Source organism: Watersipora subatra, chromosome 11, assembly GCF_963576615.1.
Source record: "Watersipora subatra chromosome 11, tzWatSuba1.1, whole genome shotgun sequence".
In the NCBI taxonomy this organism is placed as follows: Eukaryota; Metazoa; Bryozoa; class Gymnolaemata; order Cheilostomatida; family Watersiporidae; genus Watersipora; species Watersipora subatra.
This window is the reverse complement of record NC_088718.1, coordinates 24912281-24931154: the sequence shown is the minus strand read 5'-3', so window position 1 is coordinate 24931154 and position 18874 is coordinate 24912281. Positions and strand designations below refer to the sequence as shown.

The 18874-nt window shown below is 33.8% G+C and overlaps 1 pseudogene; it reads left to right on the top strand.

Annotated features, from left to right (window-relative positions):
• The first annotated feature begins 712 nt into the window (after positions 1 to 712).
• Positions 713 to 11903, top strand: LOC137407898 (E3 ubiquitin-protein ligase MIB2-like; annotated as a pseudogene).
• Positions 11904 to 18874: the final 6971 nt, after the last annotated feature.

Genomic DNA, 18874 nt, shown 5'->3' with positions numbered 1-18874 from the left:
ATAACTAGTATATATACATGTATATATACATACATGTATATATATATATATATATATATATATATATATATATATATATATATATATATATATATATATATATATGTATATATATAACTAGTATATATATACATGTATATATATATATATATATATATATATATATATATATATATATATATATATATATATATATATATATATATATATATACTAGCTGTACAACCCAGCGTTGCCCGGCTAATAAAAAGTCTTTGGAAAGAAAATTTATTTGTATTTAAAATACATTGTATAGCACCATTTGCCATTCTAACCTTCAAACTACATATCATGAGATAGGTATTTTGCTTAACTGAAATAAATTTGGAGAGAAAATAAAAACAACTGTGAAGGTTTTCCAACTTTGTCAAACCTTTAATCTTCATATCACAAAGAAAATGTTTCGTGCAGGGCAAATGAATAAATAAAATAAAACGACTATAAAAAGGTTTAGATGTAAATGTGAAATAGTTAGCAAGCAATAGCTAAATTAAGTTGGTTTTACTACAATTACAATAAAAGATGTTTCGGTAATGATACAATAATTATGAACTGAAAAAGCAAAATAAAAATCACGAATATGTAGAATTAATAATAACAATTCTTGCATGGAAGTGCGTGTATATAAAAAAGGTTACTGTTCTACCAGAAGCTATCCATCAAAACTTTGAATATGACGATACTGGTACCTCTCGATACTGGTACAAATGTAAAAATGAGATATCGTACTGTATTTGTCTGAGCGAATGGAGAGATTATGTACAGGCTCTTCTCACGGAGACGATATAATTTTCCGCGTGAGAAGAGCTGACCTTGCTCCAAGATGTAGTAGTTGAACCTTAGGAAAAATATTTCTTAACAGGGGTGTTGTAACGCGTTGCTGCATTAGTAAAATAATCAGCGTGCTATAGCTATAGCCGGAATGACACACATAACCACACGTACTTTGAGAAATATATATATACTGTATATAAGTATATACATAGTGTTATATCTTTCACGTATTGGTATATTCCCATATTTGCAACTGGAGCAGGATATTTTGTCTGCTCATATAACTGGCAGTTTTTGCCTGCTGCTGGTCTATTCTAAGCTAATTATGTAAAGCTTTTTGATGTCTTTTTTATCAGCTTTTGTAATCAGCATGATTTATTGATGCTTGTTTTATTGCTCCGCTGTGAACAGACAACTCTCAACTCATACTTACATATAGAGTCATAGCTCTTGTTATATCTTTAACTGCTCATTTTCAGCAGCAAGTGAAACCAGCCATAAAATATATGATAGAGAGAAGAGGTTCCTAAGCACAGTTACTAAAGAGCAGGAGAGCAAAGGAACGTGTCACCAGCAGGAATCAGCTGCTACAGGATCTTCAGTAAGATCATACATATGTACATAATTCTATAGTAGTAAATGTTCATTAGAGAAAGTCTCTTTACTGCTGTTTCTGATGTTTGACTAAAACAAACTGACCTCAAATGCTTTAGGTGACATCATACCTGCCAGGTGCTGCCGGTAATGTGAGTGACTGCAGAAACTCTCACCTTAACCTGGCTTCAGAATACAAGTGAGTTGTATTCCTACCTAGAAAGTTGTTGTATTTATTGATTATAGATTGTTAGATGTGATAATGCTATTACTAGAAGGGTGGTCTCTACAGAATATAGATAGTTACATGTGTGAGTTATATTATTAGAAAGGTAGTCTTTAAAGAATATAGATTCGTACATCTGATAGTTCTATTATTAGAAAGGAAATGTCTATAAAGTAGAGAGATTTAGATGAGATAATTAAGACAATTATCTACTTTGAAGGATGGTAATATCAGTATGATAGAGGCTGTTACAGCTGTATTTTATATCCAGAGATTCAGCTACTATATGGTACAGGTAAAGTTCTATATATTGTGGAAGATATTGCATGTACATGTATTAATATATTGAGTTAGAATTTGAAGTCTGATCATGTACCACAAACAACATGGAAGAGACTTACCTTAAAACCTCTATTTGAATGGCATTCTATTCTTTTACCTTCCTCTCCAGTAGTGGTCAAATAAAGGTGGCGTTCAAATAGAGGCTGCGGTTGTATTTGTCAGATAGCTCGTCAGAATTTTTCGAAGACAAATTCATCCCATTTATGGTTGAAGCGAATGTCACCTATATTTTGTACTCTCATTCGGGCGGAGCGACATTGACCTTTTTAGATTTAATAAATCTGCTAACTTATCTCCAACTTGTTGCAGATCTTTAAATAAATATGCAATAGGAAGCTGAGGAATACAGTCGAAATCTATTGCTTGCATTTAACCTGCAAAGATATTATAGCCAGTGCCTTTTTACAATTTGTTGGAACTTTCAATTTTTTTTCATTCTAAATTTGAAGGCATATTTTATTTTATAATTATACTAGCTGAATGCGGGGTGTTGCCCGGCTGATAAAAAAGTCTTTGAAAAGAAAACTTATTTTTATTCAACATATACAACATTTACCATTCTAACTTTTAAACTTCATATCATGGGAAAAGCATCTTTTGTGTGGCTCAAATGAATTGAGAGAAAATAAAAACAACTGTAAAGGTTTTCAAACTGTTTCAAACAACTGTAACTTTTAAACTTCATATCATGAAAAAATGATTTGTCAAAATAAATTGGAAAAATAAAACTGTAATGTATTGTAAAGGTTGTTAAAAGTAAATGTGAAACCATTAGCAAGTAATGGCTAAATATAGTCTGCTTTGCTACAATTACAATGAAAAATTATTTGGTATACATTTATATGATTTCAATTTGTTTCACTGTTGGCTGCATAAGGCGAACATACCGTACAGAGGGGTATAGAAACTCATAGGAATTATCTAATGCAAACAACTCAGAACTGGTAAAAATCATCAAATTCATCATCATTAAAAATTAGTTGGAAAACAATATGTTAACCTTAGTAACTATAGTTACGTACAATAATTTACACTAATACAAAGTGTATTTAGTGGTTATAATCTGCAAGAAAATGTAACATTGCAATGTACTGCATACAGTGCATAATGTAGGGAGTTTTTGCCTTCGAGACAGACGTGTGACATAATGCTGAATCTAACCTTAATAAATTTAGCTTACGAAACACGAACTTTAAGGAAGTTTTAGTATTTTACTAAACTTCAACAAAATCTGAACTAAAATGTTATCACTTATCTGTTTTTACATTCGTTTTTACTATAACTTATAATGAATAACGCTGAACTAATATAGCGAGCAACGTTTATTTCTTTCCGATGTTGTAAGAGATATTTTGGCGAATAGTATAACAACATTTTTGTTATTTCGTCGTAATCAGTACAGTACACTAATCGCCAAATTTTAATTTCGAGAGAGACTTTTGTTGATATCGTGTGGCAGAAAACAAATTCGCGCGAGTATGAAAAAGCATCGTATTTCAAAGAGTTGGGCAAAAAATATTTTATAACACGGGCATCGTAACATGTGGGTGCAATGTATTAATTAATACGTCATTTAGCGTGTGCAATCGAAAAAAGAGTATACAGTATATGGTGAGAGTGATTAAATTGTAAGAACTGCGTAGCCTTGTGATTAGATACGCGTTTTGAAACTTGTGGTCACAATCTTCATGAGTTCAAATTCAGCATGAAGCGAGCTTTTCAACCTAAGATTTTAGTAGCTATAGCTTGACAGACAGGTAATGACAGATGACGACAAACTTTGAGATGAATATATCTAGATTTAGCAATGTTGCATAAAAGCTCATTGCACTCAATGATATGTTTGCTACAGTTTGCAGCCAAGACTGGCTTTTCATGTGCAATAGAGGAGCAGATATGAGCGTCGATCCGTTGTAAGCTGTGTTAAGATAACTGCAAGGGTGCTATCAAATGAATATGCTTTTAATCAGCAAATTTATAAGTGGTATATTAGTAATCTAGCAAATTCTACAAATATATACTTAGAACAAGTTACGTAAACAAACCACATTTATAATACATGCTGAAACAAAAATCAACATTTTTGAAACAAAAATATTTGCATTGTTTGCTCGGCCAGTTGCTTTCAGATTGTTGCTTTTTTTTAAATGATTTTATCATCTTCTGGCGTTTTAATACCTTCCACAATGTCTTCTAGTTTCAACTCGTCTCCTGCACTGCTGAACTATTCGATTCTCGCGTGCAAACAAATTTTTCAGTAGAGTCAAATATTTACACGTCGTATTCTGCCCAAATGATGATAAACCTTGAGTCTCATGGATCCTAAGCACAACTTTCAGCCTAAAACTGTAAACCATTTATAGCATACGTCAGAATATCAAGATCGCGTTAAAAAAGGAACTACTATTAGCTTGATACAGTTATTATTTTTATGGTTTTGCTTTCAAAGTTTTAACTAAAAAACTTTGTAGTTAGAAAATGGATTTTAATACGGAAAGAATAGATGAAAGAGTTAATTGTTATTGATGTAACCGAGTCATAATTAGTAAGATTTTGTGAACACTTTTCTACTGATCACTTGCTATTATGGGTTTGTAAAGGTTAAAGTGGTAGTCAAAGAGAGGTGGCGTTCAATTAGAGGTTTTACAGAGAGTGCGGAGTAGCATGGCATTATATAAGTAACACCTTTGTTTATACGGTATATATTTTCAAATTTCTGTTTGATCAAAACTTTCTTCTTTGTCCAGCCTTCCAAGTACACTTATCTTTGGATTTTATATATCTTTAATCGAGAACCAAACCCGAAATGGTTTTAAAACTGAAAATATTTCCTTTTACTAGCCTAAAGGTGCAAACACACTAAGCGATATTTAGTGCATTTAGTGCATATCGCACTGCGTGGCGCTAATATGCACTAGAGCGAGCATAAGCAGAGCAATAACGCTAGGCATTCTCTACCCCAGCTTTATCGCACACGACATGCATTTCGATTGGTTGATTTTTTCCAGAATGCAGTTTAATGGCTGGAAATCTTTTCGTATCAATGTTCACCAATGTCCACAGCAACAACAATTTGCTATTTTGTTACAATTGAAACATCGTCAAAACGAACACTGAATCGTTCATAGATTTAGTAAGAGCACACCACTCCTGTACGACACAACATACAAAATTTACAAAGAAACCCAGTTGAAAACCAACATTTGGGAGTCAATCGTTGCGCAGGCTGACCATCTTGAGAATAGTAGTTATTTATTATATTGAAAATAAAAAACTACTATAAAGTAAACTAAATATAAAAATTGTAAAATATTGCTGTTAAAAATACAGGAATTGTTTTTTTCTTATGTCTTGTAGTCAACAATCCATGAAAGTGAGATAGGCCTAATAACAAAAGCGGAAGTTGTTTACGTCGTTGACTAGAAGGCGTCATACTGACTTAAATTTATTAACAACTTCAAAGAAACTAATAATACGGAATTTTATTGGCAGTTTGCGAGTGTGCCCACGTTATAGTTTGCTGGTGAGTCGCTCAAGTGTGTTTAGGCAAACACCAGAAATATCTCCGCGCTCCTCATGAAGCACGCGATAAAATCGCCTCGGGTGTTTGGACCTTGAGTGTAGAATGGTTGCCTATTAGTTATATTTTTCTCTGTCACTTAAATCCACCTCATGATCAAGCTTGGCTCTACAACTGTTGACAAGGGAAGATAATTACAAACATATCTGTTGCAGTTGTAGGTGACTGAATCAGAGTATAATGAGCTCTCTTTAGTTTATTAATAAACAGCCATTTTCAGCCAATTTCTTACTAGGATAGTATTTTGTGACTGCAGGTACTAAAATGAAGTATCTAAAAAAAGCATATCTTTATGATACTACTGAATACAACTTTGTCTCTTTTACTAACTATGTTGTTAAAATTTTCAACATTCATGTATTGTTGAACTTAAATTAATTAAAATTATGCCAGTTTTGGAGCAATTAATTGTTATTGTTATCTATTTTCTGTATTAATTTGTGCTTAAAATAAGTGAATATTTGACTTTTGAATAAGTGACATACTAACTGAAACTGTATAATCTTATAGCAGAAATTTATATACAAATGTGTAGGTATGTTAAGTAGTTTATCGTTGATTAGCTTGTAGTACCATTTTTTACTGATACATGTAAGTGTTAGTCCATATGGAAGTTATGCTCTCCTGGCACCCTCACACAACTAATAACAACTTATAATGGTTTATCCTTTCACCTCATAATTCAAAACTCATGGCTGCTCTCAGAATGACTCCCACTGTTTTATCTTGTAGTTTATGCTTTAAACCAGACTTTGAGGTTTTTTCTGCAGTAGTTCTAGTGTAACTTCTCGTGTAAGGTAACTGAGTAGTCTGTATGAGATTCAAAGTAGTAATGATCTAGAAACCTCTAGAACATACTTCGTGCAGAACTTGTCCAATCAAACGCCTTGACTCTTGGCCTCATATGTTCTGTAACTCAGTGAGATATAGTAGTATGTTGGCCAATGCATGTCTCATACCTTATCTTTAGCTGGCATGTACTTGATTAAGTCTTATAGATTTCTGTGTTTTTGTCAAGTTTATTCAATTACATTTATTTGATAGAGAAGACCAGGTAGAAGGATCTTTTGCTAATTTGGGCGGAGCTCATACTGTTGTTCTTCCAATCACAGAGTCTAAATCATCCATAGATGAGTATTTAGACAATATTGATTTTAAGGTAAGTGTTAGTTCCTCTAGAGGAATTGATAGAGTTCCAAGTTTACTCAAGGTGCAACTTATACATTTGCTTGTGTCAGTCTTCAGTAAACATCACAGCCATAGCAAGATACTCGTCAAACATTTTTCACAAATAGATGGTTTACACTGACTTCATGTGTGTGGTCTGCTTTATGGAAACGTTTTTAGCTTTTGTTGGTGAGTGTACCATATTGATAACAAATAATAACTTGAGTCTATGCTATATGCAACTCATAGTGAATAACAGACAGGTGACTAATATTGACTCTAGTATGTTCTATATACAACTCTTACTGAGTAGCAGACATGGGACTAATATTGAATTTAGTATATACTGTATACAACCCATAGCGACTAACAGACAGGTAACTAATATTGACTCTAGTGTATACTATACACAACCCATATAGTGACTAACAGACAGATAACTAATATTTACTCTAGTATATACTGTATACAACCATAGTGACTAACAGGCAGGTGACTAATATTGACTCTAGTATATACTATATAAAACTCATAGTGAGTAATGAACAGATAACTAATATTACTCTAATATATACTATTTACAACTCATGATGACTGACAGACAAGGATTATCAGAGTTGATTATAATACTTAAAATAATTCGTTAGATGCCTTTACTGCTCCACTTGGAACCAGCAGCTTTTAGAGTTTAAAAAATATGTTTGTGTAAAGTATTTTGTTACAGTCAATGTATGTGTACATGCAACAACTGTTCTCTCTGAGGCGTTTCTGTGCTTGCTCTGAGGCTTGTGCCAGGTAGTCTCCTTGTCTCATTTTATTGCCTCCACTTTTCTTTTCTCCTTGGGGTCAGTCAGTCAGCCATCCTAGTGTCGGCTGGTATTCTCAAGGTCTGCTGCTGGCCGGTCGGTCATCTTTCCAGCCGGGCCAGTCCCTCTTCTTTTCGGTCTGGTAAGGTCAAGTCTTTTTTTTGTTTTGGAAAGGCCGAGCCGTCTTCTTGCCGGCCGAATGATGCTCTGGTCAGCTGGTCCGCCAGGTTTTCGGCTGCGCCGACAATCAGCCTTCATCCTCTTCAATACATACTATAAGTGGGTACTTCAAGCTTGCTTTCGCTATCAATCTCAGTTGGTTTGTTTTTTTTGTCGTACACAAGGTCCTTCTTAATTAGCATGTAAGGCATCGTTTATATGATCAGCAATAGTTGAACACTAGTGTCAAGATCTCAGCTTAGCATACAGACTACAGCTATGATTATGTTATAACCTTGTAGCTACGAGTCTTGTCTCTAGCTCTTTAGTTGATTCTAGTGTCTGACACTGTGCTAAGTGCTCACTCTGCTATTCAAAATGTCTGGTGTTTTTGCAATGTAATTATTGAAACGCTTTTGGTTCCTTACAGGTGGATACAAAAAGAGCCAGCAACTCAACTAAGTTCAACATGAGGAGGCTTCTGATGCTCACTCATGTGGACATCGGAGATGAGCGTGGCACAGCGTTGCATTATTCTGCCTATTTGTATGTACAGCTATTTAAATTAATCTATTTTAGTATTCTATAGCATACTATAGGTTCTATGTAGTGATTCGAGACCATTTCAGAGGCCAAACTAAATGTGTGATCAAACCTTTGTGACCTTTGTGTTTTGTGTTTTGTTTTAATAACTAAATTTACTTTAAAATAATATTTTCAATTTTCAATCTCCACAATTTAGATTTTCTATAAGCTGCCATTTAATTTTTTTAACATCTATATAGAAATGTCAAGTAGCTGACTCTCATTGCTCCCCTTTTATGGTGAGATGCTAAAATGAGAAATTAAGATAATTACCATTTATTATAGAAATCAGCCAGATATATTGAGGCTGTTACTTGAGCGTGGTTCAAATGTAAATGCTGTGAATGAGGGAGGCTGCAGTACCCTCCATGTTGCTGTTAATAATCAACACCTGGACTGTGTCAAGGTCCTTATTGAACATGATTGTGATGTTAATATCCAGGATACTAACGGAGACACGCCTCTACACGATGCTATAGGTACACACTTGAGCATTTATTTGTATATACTTGTTTTCATGTTTGTTATATTTGTTTGTTTTTGTTCTTTATACTTGTTTTGGTTTGTTTGTTATATTAGTTTGTATTTGTTTAGGTAAGGAAAGCACTGAAATAGTAAGACTGCTTATGGATTATGTTGATATTGACTTTTCTTTAAAGAACAAGAGAGGATTTAATGCCCTTTACCATGCAGCTCTCAAAGGGAATTGTTTGTAAGTTGTTATGTTCTTCTACAGAGGTGGTGGAGGCAAGACAAGTGCTATATTTTTACCATGCATTCATGTGTCAAGTTCAGTGTTCATTTTTTACCTTTGTCTCTCTAACTTTGTTATCATACTTCTTTCTTTACCGTATTTAATTCAGTACCTCTGTCCTTATAGTTGTATCATCTTACATCTCTCTTTACCCTCTCTAATTCAGTATCTCTGTCCTTATAGCTGTATCATCTTACATTTCTCTTTACCCTCTCTAATTTAGTACCTCTGTCCTTATAGCTGTATCATCTTACATGTCTCTTTACTCTCTCTAATTCAGTACCTCTATCCTTATAACTGTATCAACTTACATCTTTCTTTACCCTCTCTAATTCAGTACCTCTGTCCTTATAGCTGTGTCATCTTACATCTCTCTTTACCCTCTCTAATTCAGTACCTCTGTTTTTATTATAGCTGTATTATCTTACATATCTCTATACCTTCTCTAATTCAGTACTTTTATCTTTATAGCTGTATCATCTTACATCTCTCTTCACCCTCTCTAATTCAGGACCTCTGTCCTTATAACTGTATCATCTTACAACTCTCTTTATCCTCTCTAATTCAGTACTTCTTTCCGTATAGCTGTATCATCTTAAAATTCTCTTTACATTCTCTTATCTGTACCTCAGTTCTTACAACTGTATTCAACTTATGTTTTTCTTACATTTGATCGTCTTTCATTTTCCTCTCTTTATTCAAGTGCTGTTGAAAAGACTCTTTTTCGAGCTCCCAGGATGGTTGACATTCCAAAGGATGATGGCTTCTCTTCACTGCATATAGCATCTCTCAATGGCCATTGCTCTGTGGTTAAAGCATTACTCAAACAGGTAAGCCTTAAGTTTCATTACTTGTGCTCGTTGTGTAGTACAATAATAAGAAGAGCCAGGCTGGCATCTGCATGAACTGAGTGAAAAAGTTCTTTATACATTTCAGGGACATGCTGACATCAATTTGAGGAACCGTAGACAACAGACACCTCTTATGTTAGCTTGCGCTCAAGGACACCAGACTATTGTGAAGATGTTGGTTGAAAGAGGAGCCAGTGTGACGATTGAGGATGAAGAAGGACATACTGCTTTACACCATGTACTTCTCAGGCTTCATATAGATGGCATGACTTTATTCAATTCTAGGGCGGCAGACCAGGCTGGTTGACCTCTAATATCCGTTCTCATATATAACCCTAATGAGGTTATTTCCTATTTCATTAACTCAAATTTTAGTAGCCTGTTTCTCATTATACTTATCTGCTTTTTAGAGTTCCTCCTTTCTTTTCCTTTCAATTTCGGTGATTTGTACAGTTTTTCTGTCTTTATTGCTTCTCTATTTTGTCTCTATCATATATCTTTTAAATAGCATTTCTATTCTTGCTGTTATTTTCATGTATCCATAATTTTCTTCACGTCCCTTATTTTTTTCTTTTTATTTCTCTGGCTGTCGGTTGTGTGCTCTATTTCCCTTAAGTTTCTCTATCACATATCCTTTAAATGTTTTTGTATTTATATGTATATTTGTGTGTTTCTGTTGCTTTTATGCATCAGGTTTCATATCATCTCTTTTTGTTGTTTTTTCTTCAATATTATTTTTGAGCATATGGAAATATCTTCCCTTATTGCTTACCTTCTATCTTAAACATCTGAAGTTTAACTTTTTAATGACGTTATTATGCTTTTATTTTTAGTTTCCTCTATTTATAGGCTGCCATTTCTGACATGCTTCGGGAGGCAACTCAGGAATCTGCTGCCATAGCAAAGTTTCTTGCTGAAAATGACGCTGACGCGCAGCGGGTCAATTTTAAAGGTCAAACACCTTTAGACCTGGTCTCAGACTATGGTATTAAAACTGAGCTAGAAAAGTATTGCACCTTTCCGTAAGTAGCTTACATAGATGTATTTCATAGAGTTATATTGACTGGATATTGCATAAGGAATTTGATTTGTATGTCTATTGATTCAAGGTGGTGTATATTTTGACAGGCCGTGTATAGTGTGTGAAGAGGAAGATGCAAGAGTCATATTTCTGCCTTGCACACATCGATGCACTTGTAATTACTGTTGTAAAAGAATAAAAACATGTCTGAAATGTCAGACTCCAATTAAGAAGAAATTGTTAGGTAAGTGCATTTTTTATAGGAGTGAAGGTAAGAATAGTGGTCCACCTTTCTCTACATTTTAGGAAGACAGTTTAGTTTGATATCGAATGGCTGGAACTGTATATAGTTGCTAAATAAATTGTAGCAGACGTCAAGGTAAACCAATTCAGAGTAAATTCAGGCTTCAGTGATGTAAAGTGTTGCTATGTCAACTTTATATTATTATAAAGTTAGTCCCAACATTTTATTACGAATGAAAAACCCAAATGATTTGTTAAGAAAGGCAAGTTTTTACCTTTTACGATTTTTAAGCTGAGTCAAAATCTCAGGCAGATGACAACCCAAATTTTTTCAGTATTTGTTTGAAATGCAGAGAATGGCCAATCACGTTGTTATGTTAAATATTTAGATGGAGCTGAGTTGACCAGAGACTCTCCACCGTACCAGGCAGTCAAACAGTTGAACATCGCATCGCATGTAAGTGATTTTTTACTTGAGCCACTTGTTTTATGTAATAGAAGTTGTTTGTTCTTGCTCAGTACTATAGAAGTTCTATTTCTTTTCAAAAGTCATGTTTATTAAGGAAGTTATATTTCCTTTACTTCCCTTTAGTCAATAGGAATACTGGATATCCTTCTGTTTACATCTCACCTAGGCCTTGAGATACCTTTTGGTTCTGTCAGATTCTGTCAGTTCTGCCCTAGAGTGATAACAACACGAGCGTTTCCGGTTCCAACAAGGAGAGTTTAGGTCACGCCCCTTTTTGTGCTAGTCAATCGTAGTGATTGACTAGATCAATAACACCAGCCATGATATTGATTAAACAAGAATCATGAATTCCGCAGTTAAGATAGTAATTATTGCTCATATTAAAGAAATGATGATTACAGTTTATTACTCTAATATATGTTTATTATTAAAAGCAATTCCATACCTACATGACTTGCAAAGGCACTGAATAGATAGTGTTAAGTAAGTGAGTTAATGCAATCAGTTACTCATAGATAAGATAGATAGTCATACTGGGGTTGTTTTACATTAGTGTGGTGGGAAACTAATCGATTGCCATCAACTATGCGCTGTACTACCCGGCGTTGCCCGAATAATAAAAAAGTCTTTGGACAGAAAGTTTATTTTTATATAACATACCATAGACAAAATTTACCATTCTAACTTTTAAACTTCATATCATGAGAAAATATTTTTAAGCAGTTCAAATGAATTAAGAGGAAAAAGAAAACAACCGTAAAAGTTTTTAAGCTTTTGCAAACAACTACAACTTTCAAATATCATATCATGAAGGAAGTGTTTTGTTGAACTAAATTAAGAAGAAAATAAAACTGTAAATGTGTTTAAATGTAAAATAATTAGCAAGTAATGGCTAAATATAATCTGTTTAGCTATGATTACAATGAAAAATTGTTTAATAAGTAAGGTAATAAAAAAGTCTATTTTATTTTTATATAATTATAATTTAGTATAATTAAGTATAATTTATTTTTATTTAACATATAACAACATTTGCCACTCTAACTTTCAAACTACATATCATGAGAAGTTTTTTGTGTAATTGAAATAAATGAAGAGAGAAAAAATGACAACTGAAGGTTTTCAAACTTTTTCAAACAACTGTAATTTTCAAACTTAATATCATGATCAGAAGGTTCTGTGCAGGACAACTAAATTAGAAATAAATAAAACAACTGTAAAGGTTTTCAAACCACTGTAAATTTAAAATTTCATACTTTTCAGTGACGTGTAAGAAAGTTGTTTGAAAATCGAGTTGTTTGAAATCCGAAAGAATTTTTCCCATTAAAATAAAATTAATAAAATTTATTTTTATGTAACTCACGGTATACAACATTTATCATTCTAACTTTTAAACTTCATATCATGAGAAAATATTTTTAAGCGGTTCAAATAAATTAAAAGGAAAAAAAAACAACGGAAGGTTTTCAAGCTTTTTCAAACAACTACAACCTTTAAATTTCATATCATGAAAGATTTTTGTTGTTAAAATAAATTAGGAAGAAAAATAAAACTGTAAATGTGTTTAAATGTAAATGTGAAATAATTAGCTGTATAAACATAATCGGTTTAGCTATGATTACAATAAAAACTTTTTTAATAAATAAGGTAATAAAAAAGTCTATTGTATTTTTATATAATTATAATTTAGTAGAATTAGGAATAATTTACTTTTATTTAACATATAACAACACTTGCCACTCAAACTTTCAAACTCTTTGCTTGCTTACATCAAGCAAGGATGTCCACTAACCAGTGGACATCCTTGCTTCAAGCTAGTCTATGTATTTGATTGATTGGTATCTAATATTACATGCAAGGGCTGTTTGTGGAATGTGGTGTCAATGAGTCACTCTACCACCATAAAATGTCAGTACCTTCAGTTGATGGCAGTCCATTAGCTTCCTAGTATAACTATCTATTTTATCTATGAGTAACTGATTGCATTAACTCACTTAACACTATCTATTCAGTGCCTTTGCAGGTCATGTAGGTATTGAATTACTTTAAATAATAAGCATATATTAGAGTAACAAACTATAATCATCATTTCTTTCATATGAGCAATAATTACTACCTTAACTGTGGAAGTTCATGATCCTTGTTGAACCATTCTCATGGCTCATGTTATTGATCTAGTCAATCACTACGATTGACTAGCACAAAAGAGGGGCGTGGCCTAAACGCTCCTTGTTGTCACCGGAAACGATCGTGTTGTTGAAGGTACTGTTATCACTCTAGGAAAAGATAACTATATGATTACAACTACACCAAGCTATTACACCACTTCTGCACAGCTAATACACAGCTGACACACTGCTACTACACCACTTCTGCACAGCTAATACACAGCTGACACAGTGCTAATACACAGCTATTCCACAGCTACTACACAGCTGCCACACTGCTAATACACAGCTATTCCACAGCTACTACACAGCTACCACACTGCTAATCCACAGCTATTCCACAGCTACTACACAGCTGCCACACTGCTAATACGCAGCTACTACACAGCTGCCATACAGCTACTACACAGCTACCACACAGCTGTTACATGGATACAACACAAATGCTACACACTTACTGCATACGCAGTACTAAACATTAAAAAATGTTGGGAAAACTATTGCTCAATTACAACAGAACTATTAATTAAAAAGCAGCTGTGCCAGAATTGAACTTCTGTTAATTGATTACAAATTAAATAAAGTACAGTCTGTTTCCATGAAAATATTTGCTTCAACATGCAGGAATTTTAGGATACCAAGACAATATTGAAACAGATTAATTTTGTATGTTGAGATTATATTGTATGATGCTGGTTTGAGATCTGCAACTGTTGTTATATCTATAAATCTTTATTTTTCTCACATGTATATGCCTCATTAAATTATTACTTTAATCCAGTTGAGTTTGAAAACATTATGGGTACAAATGAGATGAATACAATTAACCTGAACGCAAATTTACATTTTAAAATAATTTATTGAAAAGTATCCTAAATTTGCTGTTTATTACACTTTTATTATATTAAAATTAATTAGAGTAAATGTTTTGTTTAAAACTTATATTTAGCCTTGGATCCACGAGTGCCTCTGCTTGTCAATTTACAAGTGATATGCAGACTTTGTGCACCACAGTTCTACCTAGAATATAGGCCTGACTAAGGGCATTCCCTTTGCAGTGTCTGTCATAAGTAATAGGAGTGACAAGTTGTCTCCTCCTCAAAATCCACCTCTGTGAGAAAGGACATTCACGTGTACAAATTAGCATCTGCATAGAGATCACAACTATGTTACCATGATGAGTAAAGCCAGTAAAAGTTTATTGATAACAGGACATTACAGTAGCAGATTGTAGTCAATATTAGTTGTCTTCTCTCAGTCAGTTAATAAGCAGTAGTAACATTTACTCATATTTTCCATCCCATGTTTTACCATGGTACTCATTTTGTTCTTAGCTGACTGCATGATTTTAATAGAAACTGTTGATGTCTGTAGGAGATGGCGGGTATTCAGCTGTGTGAGATATGTATGGATCGGAAGAGGAATATAGTATTTATTCCCTGCGGACACACGGCATGTGATGAGTGTGCACAATCTCTCAAAATCTGCCATAACTGTAGGAATCCAATCACCTCACGCAACCCTGTATATATCTAATTATTGAATTACTGAATGTTTTCAAATTAGTCTGTGGGTGGTATAACACCAGCGGCTGGTGTGTTTGACACCCGAACCCATATTTATATCAGATAACAAATCTAATTTCTTTTTTTTTAGTTATTTTTTATTGCTGATTTTTCATGACTTATAAGACTTAATGGGAGTGTATTATTCAACTTACCGTATATATTTTATTTTCTCTATTTCAGTGCATAATTTTGAATTATTTTTCACAAAATACAAACAGGTAACTCTAGATCTTACTCAGAAGTCTTCAAAGTCAATAACTATCTTATAGCTCATAACTAACAATTTATAACATTATAATACAATAACTATAGCAATAGATAATCTCACGACCAAACGAGCGGATGCGAAGTTTGAAAGTTTTTATGATAATCCCACGGCCAAACGAGCGGATGTGAAGTTTGAGAGTTTTTATGATAGATGCATTTGCACACAACTTACGAAAATTATTCATCACCAATGAGACGAACCCTTGTTTCAAAATCTCATCAACAAATTTAACCATCGTTTTGTAGAGTTGTTAAAGTATAATAACGAGATAAAACACATATAAACCTATTCAAATATATTTCCAAGTCTTTGTAAATTGTCAAATTTATCTTAAAAATTACTCATCTGAACGGATTATACACAAATAGACAAATTAATTTGGCTGAAATTCTTCACAAAACGCTTGACAAGCTTGGTTTAATAAAAGTTAAGACTGGAAATTGAAATGCCGAGCGACAGAAAATAGAATGATTAAGTCGTGCACATTTCATGGAAAAATAACGTGCACATTTCACCAGTCTATAGCATTGTCGAATTGCCGAAGGTTTCTGTAATTAACGTAGGAGTACTGAAATCGTTTCATTTTTGCCAATTCAAAGTAACTGACATTTTAGACACGCTTAAGTGCTTTGGTATTCTAACTGATGTCCAACGCAGTGTAAGTAAAGGAAAGGACGATGATTTTTTTTCTAACGATTCTTATGAGAATATTACAATATCTATATATATATTTCTCAAAGTCCGTATGTCTGTCTGTTGGAAATCCGGCTATAGCTATTATTAGAACAGCTGAGCTTGGCAACAATAAAGACTCAAATTCATGGAATTTCATGAAAATTCATGGAATTCTTACTGTCATTGGAAGCCTAAGCTTATTAACTAGCTTAGTGGAGTTTCCATTGGCAATATGCCAGGCCACTAGCTTGAAAGGTACAGTTGTTTGACAAAGTTTTAAAACCTTTACAGTTGTTTTTATTTCTCTCTTAATTTAGTTCAACTACACGAACACACTTCTCTCATGATATGTAGTTTGAAAGTTAGAATGGCAAATTTTGTTATATGTTAAATACAAATCAATTTTCTGTCCAAAGACTCTTCTATTACACGGGCAACGACGGGTGGCACAGCTAGTTTAATTATATGTTTGGATGACTACAGAACAATAACTACGTAGTACAGATTTTCTAAAAATCTATATAAATATCACAACTTCTTGATATTGCTAGCTATGACATTTTGAAATGTAAACAAAATTGTGCATTGGTTTTATATTATTACTATATTATTAATATTTTTTATTCTAATAAAATTAGTGCATTTTACTTTTAATATTGGCCAATATTGCATTTCTCCTATTGCAGGGGGAGAGATATAAACATATAATCTTTTCCTTTCATTATTGCTATTTGTTGTATATAATAACACCCAGTACATTACGGCTACCATTGCAGTTATCCTATTGCACTGCAGTGCCATTTGGCTGCTAATATTGCATTTCTCAACCATCAGTACCCTTTCTTTTTTTCCAATATCACTTTGGTCGTAGGCTGTATGACAGGGGAATTACTAGTAGTATGTAGTTTGAAAGTAAGAATGGGAAACGCTGTTATATGTTAACTACAAATCAAATTTCTGTCTAAAGACTTTTTTATTACCCGGGCATACTGTAGCTGTAAATAATCATAGTTGATAAATATTCCACTTCTGACTCTCCCCTAATCCTTGTGACTTGCTTTTTTTTCCAGATATGACTGCTTTCTTGCCTCTCTTCCAGATTCTCTCATGTTTTTTCTGAACTTGCTCCACACATCCTTTCATATTCCATGTACCGTACATGGTTATATATATATATATATACAGTCAAACATGGATAACTCGGCCACGGATAGCTCGAAAACATGGTTAATTCGAACAGTTTCTTTGGTCCGTTCCCACGTAATGATAAATTGCTATAGATAACTCGAACTCAACACTGTTAATTCGAACTGTTTTTTTGCCCAACGGCTACCGAAACGGTTGTTATCGCTTTAGAAAATCACTTTATTCAAAGCCATAGAAGTAAACCTCATATTTTTGTAATTCATAAGCGTTGTTATTACCACCATCGGCAAAATAATTTTGTCAACGACTTTTCTAAAGGTTTGGTCAAATTTGATTTATACTGCTATACGATTAATAGCACGGGCTTGCCGGGTCACGCGCGCAAGGATTTTCGCCACGCACATACAAAACAAAAACAGCATGTTGTTTTGTATGTGCGTGGCGAAAATCTTTGAGTGCGTGACCCGGCTAGCCCGTGACGAATAGTTTTTCGACGTTGATTCCGTGTTGAATCAACGTCGGAATGTTGAATGTTTAAAACGTCTTAAGAATTGTTTTTATTAAACGTATACGTGTCTTAGCTAAAAAAACTATTCATCGTTTGACCTAAACACAGAATACGTGTGTACATTCAATAAGTATCCATTCAAAAAGCGTGAGTGATATACAATGTACCGTTAAACCTCGTAAAACTTTTAATTGAACTGCCTCGGAGTGTTGCTGTTAACGAATCCCAGGTAAAGTAAGGGATTTTTCTTTGGTAACTTTTTCTTGAAGTTGCATAAACTTCAAGAAAAGTCGGCAAAATTGATCGTGGGTAAAACGCTCAAAAGAAAAAGATGTCTTTTCTTTTGAGCATTTCAACAATGTTGTATCTTATTAGGATCTGAATTAGCTTTATGGTTTACACATGTTTATTGTTCCCTTCATGGACGAACACTGATCACACTAAATCTCGTGATTAATGAGATCCAAACATTGAACAGATAGGGAAGATAACTCTAATATACAACAACTCTTCCCCATCTCAATAAAAATCTAGATACAGCTGATTACTTGATTGTCGAATTCGCAAAGAAAAAATAATACTCTATAATAATGAATATCGGGGTAATAGTAATATTAAACTTCTTCAATCAGTCTCTTAGGTGGCTGCCGCTCTCGGTTAGATTGTCGGATAGCTGTAGGCGTAGGTAGGGATATGCGAGGAGTGGTAGGAGAAATCGCGGACGCCGCGCCACCAACACCAGGCAGCGCCCCTCCAGGCGGGCCGGGCGCAGCCGGACATCCCACAGACTCGCCTCGATCCGACACACTTTCCGGATCTACAACAAGCGGCGGATTTGGGTCAATCACATTCAAAGGTGCCTGGAACTCTTCAAACTGAGTATCAACCAGCCTTGGTTTAAGCTGGTCAAAGTGTCTTTTCCATATTTTAT